The following is a 26,423-nucleotide window of genomic DNA, read 5'->3' on the forward strand; positions in this document are numbered from 1 at the left end:
GAAAAAAAGACAACAAATTACAATTTATACCTTTTCATCTTGCAGAGAACCAAAATGCCATAGGTAGGTGGGACAAACTCTCTTAAAAGGTTTACTGCCTAGTAATGACACACAATTTCAATTTTAAAGTGACTCTCGGCACTAATTGAAATAAATCGTACAGGCTGTGTGACTCATAACACTGACACCATCCCTTCAACGAGAAAGATTTTCCACAACAACAAGATTTTTCCTGTTATTGTAAGCTCATTTTGGGCAGGGAATGTGTCCGCTAATTCTGTTGTATTTTACTCTCCCGAGTGCTTGAAAGAGTGCTTTGCATAGAGGAAGTGCTCAATAAATGCCATTATAGCTTGATTGGATTGATCGATTGTTCTGGAAGCTTTGATTACGACTATACCAAGTAACTCTATTATTGATTATGACTATACCAATAAGGGCCCTTGTTTGCAGGAATATGGGAGTGGATTTCAAAGGCTATGAAGCCTCAGGAGGGTTCTGGGCCCCACCCAAAGAAAATTCTGAAAAACGTTCCATATAACTTTCTACAGGCCTCTCAAACTAGTCCCATACTCAGAGGAAATGGGGAGGAGAAACTCTGGAGGCTGCTGAAGAAAGAAGAGGACACTTTGCCTAAGGTTCCCTCACTGAGGGAAGGCCACAGAGGCCGATCGGGCTTTGCCAGCAGGAACACAGCCAATGCTGAGGGGAGGATTAACGAAGGAGGAACAGGGAGTGCTAGAGTGTTGGAGAAACCTGTCGGCCATTTTGGAGAGAGAAGCTTCTGAGGTGTGATCCTGGAGCCAATGCTGAGGGGAGGATTAACGAAGGAGGAACAGGGGGCGCTTGAGTGTTGGAGAAACCTGTCGGCCATTTTGGAGAGAGAAGCTTCTGAGGTGTGATCCTGGAGCCAATGCTGAGGGGAGGATTAACGAAGGAGGAACAGGGGGCGCTAGAGGGTTGGAGAAACCTGTTGGCCATTTTGGAGAGAGAAGCTTCTGAGGTGTGATCCTGGAGCCAATGCTGAGGGGAGGCTTAACGAAGGAGTAACAGGGGGTGCTAGAGGGTTGGAGAAACCTGTCGGCCATTTTGGAGAGAGAAGCTTCTGAGGTGCGATCCTGGAGCCAATGCTGAGGGGAGGATTAATGCAGGAGGAACAGGGGGCGCTAGAGTGTTGCAGAAACCTGTCGGCCATTTTGGACAGAGAAGCTTCTGGGGTGCGATCCTGGAGCCAATGCTGAGGGGAGGATTAACGAAGGAGGAACAGGGGGCGCTAGAGGGTTGGAGAAACCTGTTGGCCATTTTGGAGAGAGAAGCTTCTGAGGTGTGATCCTGGAGCCAATGCTGAGGGGAGGCTTAACGAAGGAGGAACAGGGGGTGCTAGAGGGTTGGAGAAACCTGTCGGCCATTTTGGAGAGAGAAGCTTCTGAGGTGCGATCCTGGAGCCAATGCTGAGGGGAGGATTAATGCAGGAGGAACAGGGGGCGCTAGAGTGTTGCAGAAACCTGTCGGCCATTTTGGACAGAGAAGCTTCTGGGGTGCGATCCTGGAGCCAATGCTGAGGGGAGGATTAACAAAGGAGGAACAGGGGGTGCTAGAGGGTTGGAGAAACCTGTCGGCCATTTTGGAGAGAGAAGCTTCTGAGGTGTGATCCTGGAGCCAATGCTGAGGGGAGGCTTAACGAAGGAGTAACAGGGGGTGCTAGAGGGTTGGAGAAACCTGTCGGCCATTTTGGAGAGAGAAGCTTCTGAGGTGCGATCCTGGAGCCAATGCTGAGGGGAGGATTAATGCAGGAGGAACAGGGGGCGCTAGAGTGTTGCAAAAACCTGTCGGCCATTTTGGACAGAGAAGCTTCTGGGGTGCGATCCTGGAGCCAATGCTGAGGGGAGGATTAACAAAGGAGGAACAGGGGGTGCTAGAGGGTTGGAGAAACCTGTCGGCCATTTTGGAGAGAGAAGCTTCTGAGGTGTGATCCTGGAGCCAATGCTGAGGGGAGGATTAACGAAGGAGGAACAGGGGGCGCTGGAGTGTTGGAGAAACCTGTCGGCCATTTTGGAAAGAGAAGCTTCTGAGGTGCGATCCTGGAGCCAATGCTGAGGGGAGGCTTAACGAAGGAGGAACAGGGGGCGCTAGAGGGTTGGAGAAACCTGTTGGCCATTTTGGAGAGAGAAGCTTCTGAGGTGTGATCCTGGAGCCAATGCTGAGGGGAGGCTTAACGAAGGAGTAACAGGGGGTGCTAGAGGGTTGGAGAAACCTGTCGGCCATTTTGGAGAGAGAAGCTTCTGAGGTGCGATCCTGGAGCCAATGCTGAGGGGAGGATTAATGCAGGAGGAACAGGGGGCGCTAGAGTGTTGCAGAAACCTGTCGGCCATTTTGGACAGAGAAGCTTCTGGGGTGCGATCCTGGAGCCAATGCTGAGGGGAGGATTAACAAAGGAGGAACAGGGGGTGCTAGAGGGTTGGAGAAACCTCGGCCATTTTGGAGAGAGAAGCTTCTGAGGTGTGATCCTGGAGCCAATGCTGAGGGGAGGATTAACGAAGGAGGAACAGGGGCCGCTAGAGGGTTGGAGAAACCTGTCGGCCATTTTGGAGAGAGAAGCTTCTGAGGGGCGATACTGGAGCCAATGCTGAGGGGAGGATTAACGAAGGAGGAACAGGGGGCACTAGAGGGTTGGAGAAACCTGTCGGCCATTTTGGAGAGAGAAGCTTCTGAGGTGGAGGGTTAGGACACCCAGAAGATTGAAGCTTCTGAGGTGTGATCCTGGAGGGTTAGGACACCCAGAAGATTGGCGTCATATTTACCCTGGCATCCGAAGGATTCAAAAGAGGTAAAAGTGGAAACTGGGTCACCCTGAGGGAAGAGGGGAAAGGACAAGAAGAACGTGTACACTGGAATGCCTGCAGAAAGGGTCCTGGGGGACGGAGAAAAAGGGTTAGAGATGGGGATAGTGTTTTGGGGGCATAGTTAATAATTATGGTATTTGTTAAATGCTTATTATGTGCCGAGCACTGTTTTAAGCACTGGGGTAGATACAGGTTAATCAGGTTGTCCCCCGTGGGGCTCAAACTTCTAATCCCCATTTCACAGGTGAGGTAGCTGAGGCCCAGAGAAGTTAAGGGACTTGCCCAAGATCACAGCAGAAAAGTGGTGGAGGCAGGATTGGAACCCATGTCCTCAGACTCCCAAGCCCATGCTCTTTCCTTTAATCAATCAATCAATCGTATTTATTGAGCGCTTACTGTGTGCAGAGCACTGTACTAAGCGCTTGGGAAGTACAAGTTGGCAACACATAGAGACAGTCCCTACCCAACAGTGGGCTCACAGTCTAGAAGGGGGGGACAGAGAACTAAACCAAACATACTAACAAAATAAAATAAATGGAATAGATATGTACAAGTAAAATAAATAAATAGAGTAATAAATATGTATATAAACATATATACATATATACAGGTGCTGTGGGGAAGGGAAGGAGGTAAGATGAGGGGGATGGAGAGGGGGATGAGGGGGAGAGGAAGGAAGGGGCTCAGGCTGGGAAGGCCTCCTGGAGGAGGTGAGCTCTCAGTAGGGCCTTGAAGGGAGGAAGAGAGCTAGCTTGGCTAGCTAGCTAGGCTAGCTTTAAGCCATGCTGCTTCTATTGTGTGAATGTTATTTGCTGTTTCACTACTTTAAGAAAACCATTCTGAGCTATAACCACTACCACCCAAGTGGTTGCTAGGGAGATGTGCTTCTTGGGAAGCTGAGGGGTAGGAAGGAATTCTTTCTCCCCAGTCATCCTGCTGCCAACCTCAAGAGATGGGGCAGCTGGCTAAACTCCAAATGATCCCTTGCTATTTGGAGAGCACTTATTTGAAAGATAAAAAATGGCAGTAGTGGCCAGGGGGGTGCAGGAGTGGGGTTCACTGGGCAGAGAGCCCAATATTGCCCATTCCTGGAAAGGGATACTGGAGGGCTTTAGGAGTCTACAAGGGTTTATGGCTCTCCTCAGGGACACTGAGCAGGATTTTCTTTTCTTTTTTTTCCTTTAATTTGTTAAGTGCTCACTATGTGCCAGGCACAGTACTAAGCAATGGGGTAGATACTAACTAGTCAGATTGGACCCAATCCATGGCCCACATGTGGCTCACAGTTTTAATCCACATTTTACAGAGAGGTAACTGAGACACAGAGAAGTTAAGTGCCTTTCCCAAGGTCACAGAGCAGACAAGTGGCAGAGAAGGATTAGAACCTATGTCCTTCTGACTCGCAGACTTGTGCTCTTTCCACTAGGCCATACTGTTTCTCAGGGCTTCTCAGGTCACTGGTGGGTCACAGGCATTACCTTATGTTGCATGTTGGACATCACAGGTGTCTGGTGCCCAGTATCTACAAGTATGAGCACTGGCTATCCAATTTTGGTTATGGGTTTCAATATTTAATTATTTTGCATTTCAAACCTGAAGTTCAAACTCATTATTATGAGACGAAGAGTGGGTGGAAAAGTAAATCGCTTCTAGTGGTGCACTGTCTCCACTGAACATCCACTTGGAACATCAAACTGCAACTAATTATTATTATTATTATTTATTAAGCACTTACTATGTGCAAAGCACTGTTCTAAGTGCTGCAGGATCAAGGTCTCCAGGACCCTGAAATATAATGATAGTAATAATAATAATTGCATTTATTAAACACTTACTATGTGCAAAGCACTGTTCTAAGTGCTGGGAGGTTACAAGGTGATCAGGTTGTCCCACGTGGGGCTCACAGTCTTAATCCCCATTTTACAGATGAGGTAACTGAGGCACAGAGAAGTTAAGTGACTTGCCCAAAGTCACACAGCTGACAATTGGCGGAGAAGGGATTTGAACCCATGACCTCTGACTCCAAAGCCATTCTCTTTCCACTGAGCCACGTTACTTCTCTACAGCCAAACACATAGGGATAAGCCTTGGATCACCCATAATAGAAAATTTGCATTTACTGCTATCTTATGAAGTATTTTAAGTGTGGACAAGCAGGTTGGAAGTAGAAGGAGTAGGTTATTAATTACATGAAATAACACATCCTTCAACCATGACTAATATTAGTGCAATTCAATCTCTAAAATTTAAACAACAACCTTGTGGCCTACTTTCACACTTGGTGTGTTTCACTCAAAGTCCTTTGATGATGGTGTGATAATGAGGTACGTGGTCGAGTTATCACTAAGAAGTTTCCAGACAGAGTTGATAAATGGAAACTCATAAATGATGGCTCATCATCTTGAATACTGCACAAATGTAGTCATCAAAAAGTATGGCAGAACAGCCTGATAATGGTACAACATAGAGCCTGAAATGCAGCTCCCATTCTGCCTGGGCCATGGCATATGCTACCATTTCCTCTCCGTTCCCTAACCAATGTTGATAAAATAAACCTTGGAGAATGAGAGCAGTGCTTTACTCATGTCAGTTCTGTGCTGTGTAACTGCCAGAATGGCAAACTTCAGGTTACACAGGCCTATTACTGCATGACCTGGGTCAGCATAAGGGCTTGGGAAATATCTTCATAAATGCAGTTTTTGGCGTGTCCTATTGGCAGGCTGATTGTCATGAATAATTATCAGTGTCATGCCTCCAAGGTATCAGACTATGGCACCCGTTTTTGCATGTACTGTGACAGATTCAGATTAAAATAAAGAACGATTCTATTTAATATTGAATTATGCTATCCCATCTGTGGCCTAAAGTGACAAATCAGTGGTTCCTATGGGGATTGGGAAAAAACTCAATAGGTCCAAAACTGAACTCATCTTTTCTAAATCCTCTCCTCCAACTAATTTTCCCACCACAGTTGACAATATCACCACCCTCTCCATAGCTTGGCATTATCCTCGACTCCTCCCTCTTTTTCAGTTCAGTCTGTAGCTTAATCATACCAGTTTTTCTTCCACAACATTTCTAAGATTCAATCCTTTCTCTCTATTCAAATGGTCACTATGTTGGGCATGTGCTTATCAAATCCCAGCTTTGACTGCTGTAACAGTCTTCCTACTGGTCCCCCTTCCTCCAGTGTCTCTCCTCTGTAATCCACATTTCATTTTGCTTCCCAGATTATTGTTCTAAAATGTGTTCACAGCTCACCATTCCTTAAAAACCTTGATTTGTTATCCATTCCCTTTTTTTAATGGTATTCGTTAAGCACTTACTGTGTGCCGGGTACTATACTAAGTAGCAGAGTACTAAGTAGAGAAGCAGTGTGGCTCAGTGGAAAGAGCATGGGCTTGGGAGCCAGAAGTCATGGGTTCTAATTCGGGCTCTGCCAATTGTCAGCTGTATGACTTTGGGCAAGTCACTTCACTTCTCTGGGCTTCACTTACCTCATCTGTAAATGGGGATTGACTGTGAGCCCCCCGTGGGACAACCTGATCACCTTGTAATCTCCTCAGTGCTTAGAACAGTGCTTTGCACATAGTAAGTGCTTAATAAATGCCATTATTATTATTATTATTATTGTTATTATTATTACTACTGTAGTAGATAGACGCTAATCAGGTTGGGCACAGTCCAGGTCTCACACGGGGCTCCATGGTTTTAATCCCCATTTTACAGACGAGGAAATTGAGACACAGAGAAGTTAAGTGACTTGCTTAAGATCACATAGCAAACAAGTGGCAGAGCTGGGATTAGAACCCAGATCCTTCTGACCCCTAGGCCCATGCTCCATCCACTAGATCATGATGCTTCCTCTCCACACTAAGAAGAAATTCCTTACCATTGGCCTGTAGGCCGGGTGACAGCAGCTGCTCCTTTTCTGCTCTAAGCTTTGGTTTGAGGCTAAGCACCCAGTAAGTCACTGTCTTTCACATTTAATCAATCCTTGCGAGATATATTTTCACAGTGAAAAAGGGCCTGGTTTTCTGGTCATGGCTTTATAGCTTGATTTTCCTTCTGAATTTTAATTTTTAATTGCACCTCTAAGTAGTCTGCTGCAAGGGAAGTTTAAGAGCAGAGGAAGTTCTGTCACCAGGGCAAGAAAAGTTTATCTTTAGGTAATATTTTTACCGGGACTTTAGGGGTAACTTGGATTCCATTTCCATCCTTGATTGCAGCTATAGAATGGTCCCTTGCGCCTTGACCAGGTTGGAAATACCCCTCTTATGTTTCTGGGTTTGAGGTTTAAGGAACGCCCAGGGGAATGATCCATGAACTGAGAGCAACCATGTCCATCCTCAAAGTGACACTAAGAGCGGGCCCCAAGTTTCGGGCCCAGCCATGGTCCTGGTGGCTTTCAACACCACTGGCATACTTTCACTCTTGTGCGGGCTTTATTATGTGTGTGCCATTCAGCAGATAGTCATCTTTACCACTACAGTGAGAGTGGCAAATGGGGACATGGACCCCTGTGCTAGTGGTGTTGACTCTGTCCCAAATATAATGATCCAGTCAAATGTGAGACATAGTGCCCGCCTTGCACTTTCCCCATTTTCCTTCTCTCCTATTCCTAACTGCAGTTACGAAGAAACAATTTTCCTTTCCATATAGGACATCCACTATTTTCAAAGGGAATTGTAGACACAGTAGTTTTATAATTAGGTGAAAGGAAGAGTAATTAACTTTTCTACCCCATTACTTGTGCATTATTGTGCATAGGATGCATAGATGCGTGGATGGGCTTTAATTAAAGTTGTTTATCTATTCCAAGATGTTAAATTTGAAAGCAATGTACTCCTGTGTCATGAAGAAATATATGAACTTATTTTTGCCATTTTCATTTAGCTTGTTTCTTGCAATCTTGCCATGGAAAAAATTCAGGCATATGTATTCGTAATGTTCTTTTTTCTTAACCTCCCCTGAGGGGTAAATATACATAAAGAATCTTTTTAATCAATTTATCAACAGTTAGAATAGATATTAAAAAAACTTCCTGAACCCCAGTACTTTATCTCTGTTTCCACTGATTAATTTGCTAAAATTACAAAAGGTATTTTTGTACTGTCCCTAAAAAGAAACACCAAAAGAAACAAACCATATGATAAACACTGTGGGTTGAAACTAAGTCCCTTCATCTCTCCCTGCTTTTTTATCCCTAAAAGCTCTCAGCATGCATTTTATAGTTAAAAACCAAAAAAAAAAAATAGGGAAAAAACCATCACCTTAGAGCAGAAATCACCTCCTACTGAAAATCATGTTAAAACTAAAACCTGAGTGAATGTCCATTTCTGCTTCATGGGAAAAGAGTCTAAATGATCACCTGGGAATGCTTGAATCTCCCCCAATAATGCTTTGAAAAGGAATTTCTTGAGAAAACTGAAACAGTTCCCTGTCTGCTTATATTTATAATTATTTGACTCAGTATTATTTTTATAAATGTAGCAATATCCATCTATTCTCACATTAATCCTTGCTGATACTCATTCACATGACTACTTGTTTTCACGTTTGTTTTAAGTTAAAGGCTACTTATGAAAGTTGGGCTTGTCGTCTATAGGAAAACAAGAAAAAATTAGAGAAAACTGATTCAAAAAATTATGTAAATACATTTTGTTTAAAAGACCAAAAGGCAACGATGGAATTCCAGAGGGGAAGTAGCTAATAACTAGTTCTGTTTGCTCAGATCATGTTGAGAATGTGTTGTATACGCTAATTTGCTCATACCAAATTGTTCTCATAGTACTGAGCCACAGAAGAGTTGAAGAATTACACAGTTTCAATATGATATTTTGATTAAACACAAATGGATAGTTGAAATAGATTTGTAACTCACTTAAAAATACTGTTCAGTCACAATTTAAATAGTTTGCCTGTTTTTCCTTTCTGGTCCTATTCTTTATTCTTTCTCAAATCTGTAAAAAATAGGGAAAACACAATTTGATTTTTTTGTTTTTGAATATTTATATTCATCTTCAGAACTTAGTGTATCCAATTATTTTTGTTATTTCATCTGAAATATTCATAACACTATTTATGTCCTTCATTTCTTCCTGCTCCACTCTTTGCAAATAATTTTGATTTTTTTAATGCCCCACTAGTTTTTAAGCTCCTTGATATTAAGGAATTTTTGTTTTGCTTTTTATTGTAAACCTAGTTTCCCTATAATGCAGGTGTTATGTCCTTACAAAACTTCTCGTTCTGTAAAACTGGTGCTGAAAGCACTCAGTCGTGCCTTGCACATATACACAATCCTGTTTTTCTGTCACCATGGCACACCATTTCCAAAAAAGGCAGCCAATGTCAGTGAACATTCCCTAATTCCTTAACAGTGCTCTAATCGAAATGTGTGGTGAAAATACGAGTTATGACAGAGCTGAGCATAGAGGTGTAGAGAGCAAATTCTAAAAAATCCTTATCCTGGTGTCATGAGGATTATACTTGGACTGAAGATGGAAATAATGAGATCCTCTGAAAAATCAGACTAATAAAACTGATTAGAAAAGACAGTGTTCTGCCAAATGACAATATGGCACACAAATACTCCATGCTGTTTCAAATCAAGGTGAATGAATATATTGCATGTAAAAATGCAAAATGCACGTTACTTTCTCAAGACCATCCCTAAGGGAGCTTTTGGGCTTAGGGGGAGAAAATCAGTCTGTAGAGCCTGTTTGAATAGTTTTAAACAAGTGAAATGTTTTTTATAAACTTCAAGTGTGGCTGAAAAATAAAGTGACGAGAAGTAAAAACCCAATAAAGACCAAAAATCTGTGGCTTTGCCCAACCTGCTTTGATTCAGCTGTGCTCATGCACAATCCATGACATAGCCTTGACTTTGATCATCCATAGTATCCAATGCCCGAGTCCTAAAATGTACTCAAAGTAGTGGTGGTGGTAGTAGTACTCATATTAAGTACCTACTGTGTGAAAAGCACTGTACTAATCCCTGAGAAAAAATATGGTGGTGAGAAATTAGATTCAGTCTCTGGCCCCAAAAGGCTCACACTCTAAGAATAAGGCGGGGAAGGAGGGTGGTGAAGGACACGTTATGGAGAGATGAAATAATAAAACCGCAAAATCAACATAAAAGTCAAAGCTCACAATAAATGCAATAAGAGCAATAGGATGCTGTGGCAAGAGCAGCAGTGTTGCAGGCAGTCCAGAGAAAAGGAAGCCACGTCCAAAACTGAATAGATACAGGTGGACCTTCTTGGGAAGCTACTTCTGCGGGCAAGTGTCACAAGGGCTGTTAGTTGCTCTAGTTGTCTGTGCGTGAATGAAACTACTGGGCTGAGGCCCATAATTCTGTAACAGCACTTTAGTACAGTGCCTAGCACATAGTAAACACTTAACAAATACCTTTAAAAAACTGCCTCAAAATGTGGTAGTCATTCAATCATATTTATTGAGCGCTTATTGCGTGCAGAGCACTGTACTAAGCACTTATCATCATCAATCATATTTATTGAGCGCTTACTGTGTGCAGAGCACTGTACTAAGCGCTTGGGAAGTACAAGTTGGCAACACAACTTGTACTTCCCATCTGATTTTACTTATCTGTACTTGTACTTGTACCTGTATCTGTATCTGTACTTGTATCTGTATCTGTACTTGTACTTGTACTTATCTGATTTTCATACATGGAATTAGATTTGACCATTAGTTAGATGCAAAATAGAATTGCCTGTTTGACTACTTAGGAGTTAGCTACTTTCTGGATTAGCTAGTAACCATTTTCAATGAATCCTATTCTCTCCCGTCATGCCTGGTGAAGAGGAGAGTTGCAGCCCCAGTGCTGGTAGCCTATGGACTCACCTACAAGCAACAACACTTCCATGAAAGCAAAACTGACTTTTATGCATGTAAATCTAAGGAAGTTTGATGATCATTTTAGGTAGGCCTGAAAACATTCAGTTAAAATGCTTGACCCGTATTTAATTCTGAAAACAACAACAAAAAAAAAATCATCACCACAGTAGGTATGTAGAAGAAAAGATGGTAAATCCCAGAACTTCATTTCTTCTACTAGGGTACTTATGCGGGTATATAATCAGCTCTATAGTAAGTAATGGCAACATAGTTGTATGTTGAAAATAAAGCCAAATGTAGAAGTGAGGTCTGAAAAACTCCCCCAAAATACTGATTTTTATTGAATAAAATATTTTCATGGATTTCAAGATCAACTGTCTCCACTTTTCTTCAGATTCCTTTCTCTGAAGTATCAATTCTAGAGATAAAAAGAACCTCTAAATAGGATCCCTACAATGTTTTAAATTATTATTGGCTACTGTGACATTGTCACTAGTTGTTGTTTAACTCTTGGTACTTTACATAAAATTCAGTTTATAAAACCCATCTTAATGAGTGGGCCAGTAGTATTTCATATGCAGGTATTGGCTTCACAGGGATGCTATGAACATCACTACATAAAATTTTATAGAAAGGAATTACAGCAAACTATCGCTTTTTCAACTTGAGAATTTTAAATTAACAGAGTCGAGTCCAATCTCCTAACCAGGGTAAGATTCAGATCCCATTTCAAGGTCAGCAATGGCAATCCCAGACTTCAGTGGGAAGGAGAGTAACCTACCTCAGTTCATAATAATAATAATGATGGCTGTTTTATTAAGCACCTACTATGTGCAAAGCACTGTTCTAAGTGCTGGGGAGGTTACAAGGTGATCAGGTTGTCCCATGGGGCGCTCACAGTCTTAATCCCCATTTTAGAGATGAGGTAACTGAGGCCCAGAGAAGCGAAGTGACTTGCCCAAGGTCACACAGCTGACAATTGGTGGAGCCGGGATTTGAACCCACGACCTCTGACTCCAAAGTCCGTTCCCTTTCCACTGAGCCACGCTGATTCTACGATGGTCTGAGATTCGTGGAGAAATATGTTTGTTATCTGAATACCATAAATGATATCCAGTTATGTGAGTGTGCTGAATATAAAGCCAAAATAGACTGTAAGCTTGTTGTGGGCAGGAAATGTGTCCGTTATATAGTTTTCACTGTACTCGCCCAAGCACTTGGTACAGTGCTCTGCACACAATTGATTGATTGATTGATTGAAAATAATCATTTTATTTCATAAAATAAGAAATGATATTATTAAATTGGCCCAGTGGTCCATGTAGCCCAGTATTCTGTTTCCAACAGGGCAAGAGTAGATTTGTAGAGAAAAACTCTCCTTGTCATTCACCCCAATACTTAACCATATATCACCTAACATCCCTAAAATTCCCTCTTCAATACTGAACTTTCCCTAGAGTAACCTACTTTGGACCTCTCTTCCATTAATTTAGCCAAACTCCTTTGAACTGACTGATATTTTTGACCTGCACAACTTCTGGTGGCAATGAATTCCATATGCTTACCACCTGCGATGTGAAGAAATGTTTCCTTTTGTTTGTTTTGAATCGACCACCCTCAAGTTCCAGGGGGTGCCCCTCATCCTGGCGTTATGGCATTTAGTGGAAAACAACTTTATTTTTGCCCTGGTTACATCCTTCATCATTTTGAAAATTTCAATCATATTCTTTCTTAGCCTTCAGTTTCCAGACTGAAGAGCCTTCAACATTTTAGCTTAATTTCGTTACGTAGCTTTTCATTTAAAAAAATGATTTTAAATAAGCCCTGTTTAATTTAAGATGTGGCATAAAACAGTGTGACAGGAATTTTTTATGATATTTTTTAAGTGCTTACTATGTGCCAGACACTGTACTAAGCACTGACTGGGGTAGATACAAGATAATCGGGGTGGACACAGTCCATGTCCCACATTCTGTTTCATAAATTAGAAAGAGAATTAAAAATGTGTTCTTTTCAGGGAGGTTTTAGATATTTCTTTTCCGTAAATTAAAGGCAATGAAAAATAAAGCAATGCCAATGATTTTTAATGATAACACTATTATTTATGGATGCTGGAAAATAAGTAGGACTCAAATGCAAAAGAATTTAAAATTATTGTCCGATCCTACAGCACTTCCTCCAAAATTACAACTAAATTACAGAATAATTCATCAAGCATTTGCCAGTTTCAGTGGTTCTAATGAAATTTACATAGGTCTTTGTGGGATTCACATAGAATAAAACTGAGACTTTGCAATAAAAGTATTCAAAATATGAACTCAGTGGCAGTCCTCACAGGTATTAAAATTACTGAACCTTGGGTAGAGGAGGAGAAAAGAATCACAAATGGCATGAATAATCTATAAATATCAATTTATAATATAATATCAAAATTATTTACTGTGTGTGGAGCACTGTAATAAGTACTAGGGACAGTACAATACAACAGAGTTGGTATATACATTCCCTGTCCATGAGTTTATAGTCTAGGGGGGAGATAGACATTAATATAAATAAATAAATTATGGCTACGTTCATAAGTGCTGTGGGGCTAAGGGAGGGGTGACTGGCACATAGTAAGTGATTAACAAATACCATTAATAAAAAAGAAAAGGGTAGTGTAGATGGAATGTCAGAGAATAACAATCATTTTTGGTCCTCTACATCATTTCATTCAGGTCCTAAGCTTATAATTATTTAAAAAATATACATTAGGCAAGTTCAGAAATGAACATTTCCAAGTTATTTTCCTATTCAAATCCTTCTTACATTTCTTATTCTATTATTATTTTTCTACTGCAAGTCAGTTCAAAGAAATATTTTTTTTCTTTTTTAACCCCATATTTACTTTGTATGGCATCTTGGGTAGTCTAGTGTCTACATTTGATAAAAATAAATACAATCACATTTGCAAAATAAATTGACCACAAGTGTGTCTCCTGAAAATGATGACATAGAATAAAAAATTACATATACCGTAGATGTTAAGATTTTTTTCTGAAAACAGGGAATACGACCTGAGAAGGAGTGTGGTCTAGTCGAGCAAAAGTCTTCTAGACTGTGAGCCTGCTGTAGGGTAGGGACCGTCTCTATATGTTGCCAACTTGTACTTCCCAAGCGCTTAGTACAGTGCTCTGCACACAGTAAGTGCTCAATAAATATGATTGAATGAATGAGCAAGCATGAGCCCAGGAATCAGAGGACTTGGGTTCTACTCCCGGTTCCACAACTTGTCTCTTGCGTTACCTTGGGCAGTTCATTACAAGCAGCACAGGCTTGGAAGTCAGAGGGCGTGGGTTCTAATCTCGGCTCTGCCACTTCTCTGCTGTGTGGCCTTGGGCAATCCACTTCACTTCTCCGTGCCTCAGTTACCTCGCCTGTAAAATGGGGATTAAGACTGTGAGTCCCACGTGGGACAACCTGATTACCTTATATCTGCCCCAGTGCTTGGCACATAGTAAGCACTTAACAAATACCATTATTATTATTAGCTTCTTTGTTCTTCAGTTTCCTAATTTGCAAAAAGAGGATTCAGTACTTGTTCTCCCTCCTCCTTAGACTGTGAGCTTTGAAGAGACAGGGATTGTGTCCGATTCAGCTATCTTGAAACTTGGAACAGTGCATGGCACATAGTAAGCCCTTAAAAAATACAATTGTTATTACCACCATCAAAATCCTAAAAAAAACACTGTTTACTTGCCATGTAATGATTAATCCAATTTGGAGCAAATTCATCACACTCCCTGGGGCATATAAACTGTCTGTCAATAATAATAATGATGGCATTTGTTAAGCGCTTACTATGTGCAAAGTACTATGCTAAGCGCTGAAGCACTGTTCTAAGCATCAGTGCCACAGAGACTCCAGAAGGTAAAAGCTATAAACTGAAGCAAAAATGAAATGGTTACTAATCTTATCGTCATTATCATCTAAAGCATTTATTTAGTGCCTGTGTGCAGAACACTGCACTTGTTGCTTGGTTACAACACAGAAGTAAAAGACATGCTCCCTGTCCTTGAGAAAATGTCCTGTCCTTGTGACAAACAGAAACAAAAAGTCAAATAAATGAAATAACATAGATTCAAATGATAAAAGGAAAAAAATAAGAAGTGAAATAAATAAAAAATAAATATACACAGATCAGGTGGTATGTCCAGGAGGATAGGGAATCAGCCAGATAATGTGTGAGGGAGGAGGGAGTTCCATGCGGGGAAAAAAGTGTGAGCAGTGAATCAGAACAGTGGAGTGGTGAGGTGGATACTGTTAAAAAGTTAGTTGGGAGCAGTGAGAGTGTGAACTGGGATTTAGTGGGAGATGTGGAAAAGCAGAGAAGCCAACATGTCAGCTGTGTGACTTTGGGCAAGTCACTTAACTTCTCTGTGCCTCAGTTACCTCATCTGGAAAATGGGGATTAAGTCTGTGAGCCCCACGTGGGACAACTTGATTACCTTGTCTCTACCCCAGCGCTTAGAACAGTGCTTTGCACATAGTAAGCGCTTAATAAATGCCATCATCATCATCATCATCATCATGGCTTAATGGAAAGAACATGGGCCTGGGCGTCAGGGGACCCGGGTTCTACTTCGGCTCCATCTCTTGTCTGCTGTGTGACCTTGGACAAGTGACTTAATTTCTCAGTGCCTCAGTTACCTCATCTCTTCTTTTTTATGGTATTTGTTAAGCACTTACTATGTGCCAGGGACTGTACCAAGCGCTGGGGTAGATACAAGCTTATCAGGTTGGACACAGTCCCCGTCCCACAGGAGGCTCACAGTCGTATTCTCCATTTTACAGATGAGGTAACTGAGGCCTAGAGAAGTGAAGTGACTTGCCCAAGATCACACAGCAGACAAGTGGCAGAGCTGGGATTGCAGCCCAGGTCCTTCTGACTCCGAGGCCCGTTCCCTATCCACTAGGCAAAATGGGGACTAAAACTGTGAGTCCAATGTGGGAATGGACTGTGTCCAAACTGATTATCTTGCATCTGCCCCAGCGCTTAGTTCCCAAGAATTATTGGATTAATAAGAAGCTATTTTGAAAATTTCTCACAGGTTGAACATGAGATGATACTCGTTTTATGTGTATCTTCTGACAGTCAACAAAAAAGACTGAGAACAGTGCAGGTGTAGCATTGTAATTCTGAAGTTTTTTAGACTGTGAGCCCACTGTTGGGTAGGGACTGTCTCTATATGTTGCCAATTTGTACTTCCCAAGCGCTTAGTACAGTGCTCTGCACATAGTAAGCGCTCAATAAATACGATTGATGATGATGATGAAGTTACAGGCTAGAAAAAGTGATAGCCATTGTGGGCAGGGAACAGTGTCTGTTTGTTGTTGTATTGTACTTTGCCAAGTGCTTCTTTCAGTACTCCGCCTAGAGTGAGTGCTCAATAAATACCGTTGATTGATCCTCCTCCGTTTTCAACCCCCATATTCAGTTTGACTCCAAATCCTGTCGTTGCTTTCTCCCCAACATTTGCGGTGTCTGCCCCTTGTTCTTCATCTAAAAGTCCATCAGATGAGTCCCTGCACGTGCCATTTCCCAGCTTGACAATTGCATCGAGGTCTTTCATGGCCTCTTCACTGAAGTCCATACTTAATTCTGCTGCCCAGATCATTTTTCTGAATGGGCACATAACTTCTCACTGTCCCAAAACTTCCAATGGGCTGCCTGTTCCTATCTGCATTAAGCGGAAACTCCAGCTTTAAGATGTTCATTCAGCTCTCTGCTTTCTATTGATTCTTCTCCCCTTACAGCCCAGCCCACACTCTTCAAGCCCACACTCCTTGTTCCTTGTTCTTCCCTCTCCCACTGCTGACCTACTGCTCACATCCTCCATCCTGCCTGGAACTCTCTCCTCTTATACATCTTGTAGACCACTGTTCTCCCCATTTCAAAACCCTTTTGAAATCACATCTCCTACGGGAAGTCTTCCCTGATTAATTTCGAGTCTCTCCTGCTTATGGCCCCCAACCGCCACAGGGTACTTTTGGGCCGCTTCAAGCACTTAAGTACTTACGACCCCCTGAGACATCATGTTCATATTTGATGTATTCTTTAATTTTCTTTTAGCTGCAGTTTATTTAAGTGTTTTTCTTCCCTGCTAGATTCTAAGATCCTTGTGGGTAGGGATCATGCCTATCAATTCTATTGTACTGCCCCAGCCATTTAGGGGCTCAGTAAATGAATAAATTAATAAATAGATTGACTGAAGTGGGATGTGGCTAGCAGTGTGGCTCAGAGGAAAGGGCATGGGCTTTGGAGTCAGAGGTCATGGGTTCAAATCTTGGCTCTGCCACTTGTCAGCTGTGTGACTTCGGGCAAGTCACTTAACTTCTCTGGGCCTCAGTTACCTCATCTGTAAAATTGGGATTAAGACTATGAGCTCCCCCGTGGGACAACCTGATTACCTTGTATCTACCCCAGTGCTTAGAGCAGTGCTTGGCACACAGTAAGCGCTTAACAGATACCAACATAAACAACCAACATAAATAATAAATAAAGTTACGAGACGATATGCTCACTGTGACTTCAAGAATTGGTCATTTTATTAAGGCTGGGTTTTCATAGGAATTTTTTGAGTTTACTGCCTTGTTCTTATCCGGAGGTAGTGGCACAGTGATAACCACAATTTTATCAGCTGTTGACAAAAAAAATTGGTATTTTTCTGTACCGCTTACTAGAGGGTGCTGACTGCCACGTAGCAACTTTCACTGTAGGGGCTGTGAAGGTTGTTCAGGTTGTTTTTAATTGTACAAAATATGCGTTCAGTGATAACTGGTTGGAGGTCACTGCTTACAAAACATTGATTAACTCCAAAGAGACCCAGGACTATCTTTGCTGGTCTCGTCAGATGTCTCCTCCCTCCTTCCCACCCACTTTATCAATGTCCCTAAACCCCTAATGACTCAAAAGTAGTGATGGTCAGAATCAGGGGGAAATCTTGGGAGAAGAGTGAAAGAAAGAAGAGGCACTGTGGTGCCTAAGAAGAGATTCAGAGGTGAGATATTGAGTTATTCTGGGGACGGACATCCCTCCTAAACAAAACCTTTAGGTTGACACTTGAATGAAAAGGACTGCAATTTTTTTTCAGTCACACCTCAAAAGTGGCTAAAAGCTCACCACCGTAGAGCATCATTGAATACAAAATAATTTTATACGTACTAGTAATATGACCTTAGGCAAGTCTCCCGTCTCTTCCCCACATCCCAACTCCATCTCCCATTTGTATTCCTCTATCCACACTCCTCTCCCAAAACTCCAAGTCCACCTCCCATTTGAATTCCTACATCCACATTGCTCTACCTACAAATGACACCCCTTCCTGTTTGTATTACCGTATCCATCATCATCATCATCATCAATCGTATTTATTGAGTGCTTACTATGTGCAGAGCACTGTACTAAGTGCTTGGGAAGTACAAATTGGCAACATATAGAGACAGTCCCTACCCAACAGTGGGCTCACACCTCAAATTTGTGCATGATGGACTTCCATCTGTCTTGCTCTTATGAGATAGTCTTTAACCTCTGCCTGTGTTGGGCGCCAGCTTGGGGACCCTGGCATCCTGTTAGTGGGGAGCTCCCAGTTCTGTCCACCTCTCGCCCCTGGGATAGGTCTTCACCAAACGTTACATTTACACTGGATTCACCTGGCCACTTAGAAGCAAAAGCTTATTTCACCCAGATCTTTAGGGTCTATAATCTTTATCCGTTACAACTTCCCTTTTCAATATTTAGACGTTAGCGTTTGTCTGATTATAGGCTTCAACCTAGTAAGAAACAGGTTTGTCACAATAATTTCCCATTTACAAACCACTTCAAAACCCTCGCTGGCAGCTCCTTTGAGAACACCTGCAGTTTCTCTTATAAAATTACTGTTATTGAGCCCAATTCTGCCCCTTGCAAAGGGGAAATGGGCTACCTTAAGGGTAGATAGCACCTGTATATATGTATATGTATATATGTTTGCACGTATTTATTACTCTATTTATTTATTTATTTTACTTGTACATATTTATTCTATTTATTTTATTTTGTTAATATGCTTTGTTTTGTTCTCTGTCTCCCCCTTCTAGACTGTGAGCCCACTGTTGGGTAGGGACCGTCTCTATATGTTGCCAACTTGTATTTCCCAAGCGCTTAGTACAGTGCTCTGCACACAGTAAGCGCTCAATAAATACGATTGATTGATTGATTGATTGACAGATAGAGGCATCTTTTTTGGATTTTAAATGACACAGAAATGGAGAAAATGGTCTCTCTCTCTCACTCCTTCCAGAGCTCAGCTCAGCCCAGGAAGTTACTGAGCACTATCGTAGGGGTTTGCTTCAGATGTTTGGAGGAGCGAATTGTACTTTCCAAGCACTTAGTACAGTGCTCTGCACACAGTAAGTGCTCAATAAATATGCTTGAATGAATGAATGAATGTCTGGAGATGAGGAGGTGGGTGCATTTTCTTACTATCAGTGTAGCCGCTGACATTCCTTTTCCGTTCCTTGGGAAGCAGCGAAGCCTAGTAGAAACAGCACAGACCTAGAGGGCAGAGGATCTGAGTTTTCATCTTGGCTCTATGTTGTGTGACCTTGGACAAGTCACTAAAACTTCTCTGTGTCTCTGTTTCCTCATCTGTAAAGTGGAGATTCAGTATCTGTAGACTGAGCCCAGTGTGGGACAGGGAATATATCTGACCTGATTATCTCATCTACCCTAGTGTTCAGTACAGTGCTGGGCACATGCTAAGTGCTTAACAAATGCCATAATAATTATTATTTTCTCTAGGAGTGGAAGAAAATGTGCATGTCAAATGTCCAAGGGTAGTATGTAGCCTGTGGCCTAGGGGAAGGAACATGGCTCCACCATTTGTCTATTGTGTGACCTCGGTCAAGTCACTTAACTTCTTTCTGCCTCAGTTACCTCATCTACAAAATGGGGAATAAGACTGTGAGCCCCATGTGGGACATGGACTGTGTCCAACCTGGTTATTGTATATCTAACCCAGCTCTTAATATGGTGCCTGGTACATAGTAAGCACTAAACAAATTTCATTAAAAAAGGTTTGATTTAGTTCATAAATGTACCCCCATAAAGCTGCTGGATTAGTTTATTAGGAAGAGCTGTTTTATTTGAATTAATTGAACAAGGAACCATGGTTCAACAGTGGATACTCAGGTCATAATTGGTCCATGAGTTTCCTGCCGTGACCTATAACCTTCTCCAGTGCCCTGAGCTTACAAAACCCCCATCCAGCTCCTTAACCAAGCTGTGATACCTTTGCTTTCTCACCTGACTTTCCAGTATCTGTCAGAAGATCATGAGTTCTAATCATGCGTAAAAGCTGTAAAATGGGGATTGAGACCGTGAGCCCCATGTGGGACAGGTACTGTGTCCAACCTGATTTGCTCATATCCACCCCAGTGCTTAGGACATTGCCTGGCACTTAGTAAGCACTTAACATACCATTGTTATCATTATCAATTCAAATATGAGCATAATTTCAAACTCATGCATGTACATCAATTAAAAGCAGCATGGGCTAGTTGATAGAGCACGAGATTGGGAGTCAGAAAGACGTGGGTTCTAATCCCAGCTCACCACTTGTCCACTGTGTGACTTTGGGCAAGTTACTTAACTTCTCTGTACTGCAGTTCCCTCATCTGCAAAATGGGGACTAATACAATGAGCCCCATGTGGGAGATGGACTGTGTCCAACCTGATTAGCTTGTATCTATCCCAGCATTTAGTACAGTGCCTGACACATAGTAAGTGCTTAACAAGTGTCATTAAAAAAATTAAGCAATCAATAGTATTTGTTGTGCACCTACTGTATTTAAAGCACTGTACTAAGCACTTAGGAGAGTACAGTAGAATTAGTAGACATTCATTCATTCATTCTTGCTAACTTGCTGTCCTCTGTGTTACTGGATTAACTGATTAGAACTTGGATTTAAACATTTATTCATTCAGTCGTATTTATTGAATGCTTACTGTGTGCAGAGCACTGTACTAAGCACTTATTTAGGAAGTCACGGATCTTCTATGTAAGATGGAGACCATGGTTTCTAAAGTAATGAACCAGTTACAAAATTTAATCACCACACCATTTTATTTTCACTGTTTTGCTTTGGGACAAACTTTTGACCCCAATTAATTTTCCCCTCAAAGTAAAAAGGAAATACCATCCATCCAGATGGAGTTGTTTTACTTTCTTTGTGACTATATTTCTCTTTCATGTTTTGAAGTTATCAGTGCTGTGATGAAGAGTAGAGGGGGGGATTTTTTAAAAAAATGATCTTTCAAGCTTCCTTCCAATGCTCAGATTCTATGAGTCTTTCATCAAGGTCAGGTCTCTGTCATTCGTGTTGTTTTCTTTGTTAATGTCAGACTGGACTTTCGTTTTGAAAAGCAAAAGCTCCCTAAGGTGATGGCGGTTGCATTTCAATGTTTTCTTCTTATCTAAGATCCTGTTGAGTGAGAGCAGGAGGCATTTCTTACACATCACAGTCATTTTGAAGGAAAGGTATCAGTAGCTCTTGTTTTTCAGAAAGTATAAATAAATGTAATTATTCTGGGATCTCTCAGCGAATTAAATAATCCTTGAATTTAATGTATGGTTCTTCTGAAGGCTGTTGTGTTTGCTTCAAACCCTAATCAAGAAAATTTGACTGTGGGGGGATGATATCTATATGTAGACATTGATAAGGAGCCTGCCTTTACATATACAAATATATATAATAACAATAATAATGATGGCATTTGTTAAGCATTTACTATGTGCCAAGCACTGTTCTGAGCGCTGTAGGGGATACAAGGTAATCAGGTTGTCCCACATGGGTCCCACAGTCTTAATCCCCATTTTACAGATGAGGTAACTGAGGCCCAGAGAAGTTAAGTGGCTTGCCCAAAGTCACACAGCTGACAAGGGGCGGAGCTGGGATATATAAAATCGAAAGTCTGGCAGAGTGACCTGGCCCACGTCATCCCCCGGGCCTGGAATGCCCTCCCTCTGCCCATCCGCCAAGCTAGCTCTCTTCCTCCCTTCAAGGCCCTGCTGAGAGCTCACCTCCTCCAGGAGGCCTTCCCAGACTGAGCCCCTTCTTTCCTCTCCCCCTCGTCCCCCTCTCCATCCCCCCGTCTTACCTCCTTCCCTTCCCCACAGCACCTGTATATATGTATATATGGTTGTACATATTTATTACTCTATTTATTTATTTTACTTGTACATTTCTATCCTACTTATTTTATTTTGTTGGTATGTTTGGTTCTGTTCTCTGTCTCCCCCTTTTAGACTGTGAGCCCACTGTTGGGTAGGGACTGTCTCTATGTGATGCCAATTTGTACTTCCCAAGCGCTTAGTACAGTGCTCTGCACATAGTAAGCGCTCAATAAATACGATTGATTGATTGATTGATTGATTGATTGACCTAAGCAAAAGCCTGGGCATGCAAATGATGCTTAATGAGCATTTCTGAAAAATACAGTTATTTTGTCCTTTAACATTAATCTATCTTAATGTAACCTGGGTACCCTGAAGCAATAACATTTCAAAATTGCTGATTAGAATATCTGCTGAGTCTTATCGTCTTTTGTTACCTAACTTTCTCACACTTTGCCTTCTTTTTACTTGAGAGCTCACTGTGGGCAGTGAACATTTTTACAAACTCTTTTGTATTGTACTCTCCCAAGTGCTTATTACAGTGCTCTGCACACAGTAAGTACTCAATAACTACCATTAATTAATTGATTGATTGATAGACACCTAGTTAGACCTTACCAAGCCCCATTTTTGTTTTTGTGGCGCATTAGGGCATTTGTAAAGACTTGCTCAGTGTGCTAAGAACAGACTGGAAAATTCAGGAACAGTGAGTTCAATCTCGTCTCTGCCTTTAATTATCTGAGTAAACCTGGAAGTTACTTAACCCCCTAAAGAGCTCTGTGCAGTGACAGATTTACCAAAGGGTCTAGATATAGCAGTGAGAAATGCAAATCACTGGTGGATAATACATATTTCCATGGACTATCTACTGGTATATTACATAGCCCCTTAATCTAAAACCCCTATGGGTTTTGACACTTTAAATACAGCACAACAAAATGCCATCCGATGAAGCCAATTGAAATTTGGCAGTGCTAGAAATCCAGCAGTATCAGAGATAATTTTCACCACCACCTCCTCTAGACTGTAAATGCGCTGTGGGCAGGGAACATGTCTACTAACTCTGTTATATTACACTCTCCTAAGCACTTAGTACATTGCTTTGCAAGGAGTAAGTGCACAATCAATCAAACAGTCAATACTGAGTGCTTACTATGTGCATAGCAGCATGGCCCAGTGGAGAGAACTTGGGCCTTGGAGAAGGGCCTGGGTTCTAATCCTGGCTCTGCCAATTGCTTGCTTTTTACCTTGGGCAAGTCACTTAACTTCTCTGTGCCTCAGTTTCCTCAACTGTAAAATGGGGATACCTGTTCTCCCTCCTACGTAGACTGTGCACCCCATTTGGGACTGTGTCTGACCTAATTAACTTGTACCTACCCTAGTGCTTAGAACAGTGTTTGACACATAGTAAGCACTTAACATCTAAAAAAAGCATCGATCTAAGTGCCTGGGAGAGTACAATACAACAATAAATATGATTGACCACCTCTAGCATTTACTACTTGCATGTTTTGTGCAAACCATAGTACTGGGCAATGGGGGAATTTACAAAAGAAAAAAAGATGAAAATTCCTGACCCCAAAGTGTTTTACAATCTGTTGGGGAAGATAAGAAACCACAAGAACAAGAACACTCAATTAGATAAAATGCAAAGCCATAAACAAAATGTATGTGTACATAGCAAAGGTGCTTAGATAGCTGTAGTGAGGAGTATGACTAGGGTAATGAAAGCAGGGAAAATTAATCAGGGAAGGTGTCAGGCAGGAAGTGGGCTTTTAGTAGGGCCATGAAAGGAAGGAAATTGACATGTAGGAGAAAGAGTTTTCCTGGAGGGAGGAATGGTGTGGAGCAGGGAGAACAGAGCAGGAAGATAGAGTGCTTAGGATAGTGAGAAGAATAGAGATGACAAATTACTCATCGGCCTAGTGAATTCTGCTGTGCTGTAGAGCAGTGCAGGAGGAACACAATTTCTTTCTTAATGAAGAACTTAACTCCAGCCCTGCTCTTTACCCCACTGACCCTGTCCTTTTACAGTTCCTGGCCAGGCCCCATGATTTAGCTAATCCCTAATACATCAAAATTCACCACCTTCATCTACCTCATCCCCCTGAGCCTCCCCAGAGTTTTTCTATTCTATTTTCATTCTTTTAACTTAATTTTTTTTTAGCTACCTCAATGCCACTGTGCTGCCACTGCTGTCCCCTTCCACAGTTCACATATTCCTGCCTTCCAGGGCTGTGAAGCTCGACTGGGGTGGGATGGGGGTGAGGATGCCCTTCCTGCTCCCAGCCCAGTCTGAGCCCAGCCACTTGACTTGTCAGCCCCAGAAGTTGGGCTGTACAAGCCACAGACTAGTGGAGGTAGCAGCGGTAGTGGAAGCATCTTTTAAAATAAGCCAAGTTAAATAATCCAAGTAGAGGAGAAAATTGTCAGGGGCTGTGAGCTGTAAGGGAAATGGGGCAGAAAAGCCACGGGCTGGGAGCCAGGGAGGGCTTGATGAGTATGATGGGGGCAAGGAGAGGGTTACCTCCCTGGCAAATTGGGCAAAGCAGAAATCACTTAGAGAGGAAGTGATTTTTGTCATGCTGATGAGAAGGCTTTGGGTGGAGGGGAGAACATGAGTTAGTGCACACCAGGAAGTGAAGCTAAATCTGAGAGAGCCACTAGTAGTAATGGTAGTAGATGGAGAACCTTTAAAGCAGTGGTCAAGAGCATTAATTTTACAAGGCAATGAGATGCACTTTAGGCTTTGGTGGAGGGGAGTGATATGACCCAGTTGCAGTTTTAAGGAGTTGATTTGAGCTGTTGCATTTAGATTAGATTGAGTTAGGGAGAGCCTGAACCTAAGGGCTGCTCTAATATCAGTCAGGAGAGGATTAGGCCTTATATTAGGATTTTGACCACAAATTTGGAGGAGAAAGGCAGGTCTGGGAAAATATTACTGAGGAAGAATCGGGACAATTTGGTATCAGATTAAATGTCAACCATGAGGCACCGCCAAAACCAATCATCCAAGGGTGGGGTTAGGTTAGGGTTAGAGATAGGGCTGGATTAAGGCTGAAATTAGTTGTGGTTGAGGAGACTTTCCTGTTTGAAGATTAACGTGGATGTTTGAAGATTAACACTGACATTTTTTGGATGTATCAATCCTCAAACTGTCAGTTGGCCCTGGAATAAATATTTCTTTGTCATTCAACCCTCTCAAATGCCCCAGCTCCAGTCTCTTTCGAGTTTTCATTCATTCATTCAGTCGTATTTATTGAGCGCTTACTGTGTGCAGAGCACTGTATTAAGCACTTGGAAAGTACAATTCAGCAACAGAGACAATCCCTGCCCACAGTGGGCTCACAGTATAGAGGGGTTGAAACAGACATCAAAACAAGGAAACAGGCATCAATATAAATAATTAGAATTATACATATATACACATCAAAACATCTAATCGCCATAGAGAAGCAGCATGGCCTAGTGGCAAGAACACAGGCTTGGGAGCCAGAGTCATGGGTTCTAATCCTGGCTCCATCACTTGTCAGCTGTGTGACCTTGGGCAAGTCACTTAACTTTTCTGTGCCTCGGTTACCTCATCTGTGAAATGGGGATTGAGAATGTGAGCCTCACGTGGGACAACCTGATTACCTTGTATCTACCCCAGTGCTTAGAACTGTGCTTGGCACATAGTAAGTGCTTAACAAATACCAAAATTATTATTATAAAAACTGTCTCATACTTGTGTTATCAAACCCTCTATTATAAGCAGCGTGGCTCAGTGGAATGAGTACGGGCTTTGGAGTCAGAGGTCATGGGTTCAAATCCCGGCTCTGCCAATTGTCAGCTGTGTGACTTTGGGCAAGTCAGTTAACTTCTCTGTTTCTCAGTTACCTCATCTGTAAAATGGGGATTAAGATTGTGAGCCCCGCATGGGACAACCTGATCACCTTGTATCCTCCCCAGCACTTAAAACAGTGCTTTGCACATAGTAAGCACTTAACAAAAACCTAAATTATTATTATTATTATTATGTATACACTTCTCTCACAGGAGGGTGTCCCACAAATTCACATCTAATTCTGGTGAGGTGCTTATGTCCTTAAAACTATGTTTGTCTCAATTTCACCAAGAAGTGGAACAGCTGAACCCAGAAACTGCTGCCCAACCCAGAAGAAATCCTGTGCTTTGTAAATCAATAAAAACCAACTGCTGATTTATGTGTATAAAGGGATGTGGTTCCAGTGCCTTTGGGCATTATTTCTCAGGCTAGTTAAAAAAACACAGCCCTAAAGTGTTTGTAGATGTGTTTGTTGTGGTAAAGAACTACAGATTTCTTGAAACCATGGCAACATAAATCTAAGCATTACTGTGCAGAGGAAAGAAACTCATGAGTGTTTCCTTGACAACAGAGAAACCTAACTCGTTGTGAGGTGTTGAGATGATGCACCTTTAGTCATTAAGTTTAATTTACTTTTATAACTGTTGTGCCAAAATCCCCTTTGGCAAGAAGGGCTGGGTCCCCTGTCGTATAGGTTCC

The 26,423-nt window shown here is 41.9% G+C and overlaps 1 protein-coding gene across 2 annotated transcripts in view; it reads left to right on the forward strand.

Moving 5' to 3' along the window:
- Nucleotides 1-2,721: 2,721 nt before the first annotated feature.
- Nucleotides 2,722-26,423, forward strand: part of ZNF831 (zinc finger protein 831) — a 94,753-nt gene continuing 71,051 nt past the window's right edge. For both annotated transcript variants that reach the window (XM_038750611.1, XM_038750613.1), the window contains exon 1: nt 2,722-2,827. The gene's annotated coding sequence lies outside the window, so the exon portion shown is untranslated. The remainder of the gene's footprint in view (nt 2,828-26,423) is intronic.

Source organism: Tachyglossus aculeatus, chromosome 8 (genome assembly GCF_015852505.1).
Source record: "Tachyglossus aculeatus isolate mTacAcu1 chromosome 8, mTacAcu1.pri, whole genome shotgun sequence".
In the NCBI taxonomy this organism is placed as follows: Eukaryota; Metazoa; Chordata; class Mammalia; order Monotremata; family Tachyglossidae; genus Tachyglossus; species Tachyglossus aculeatus.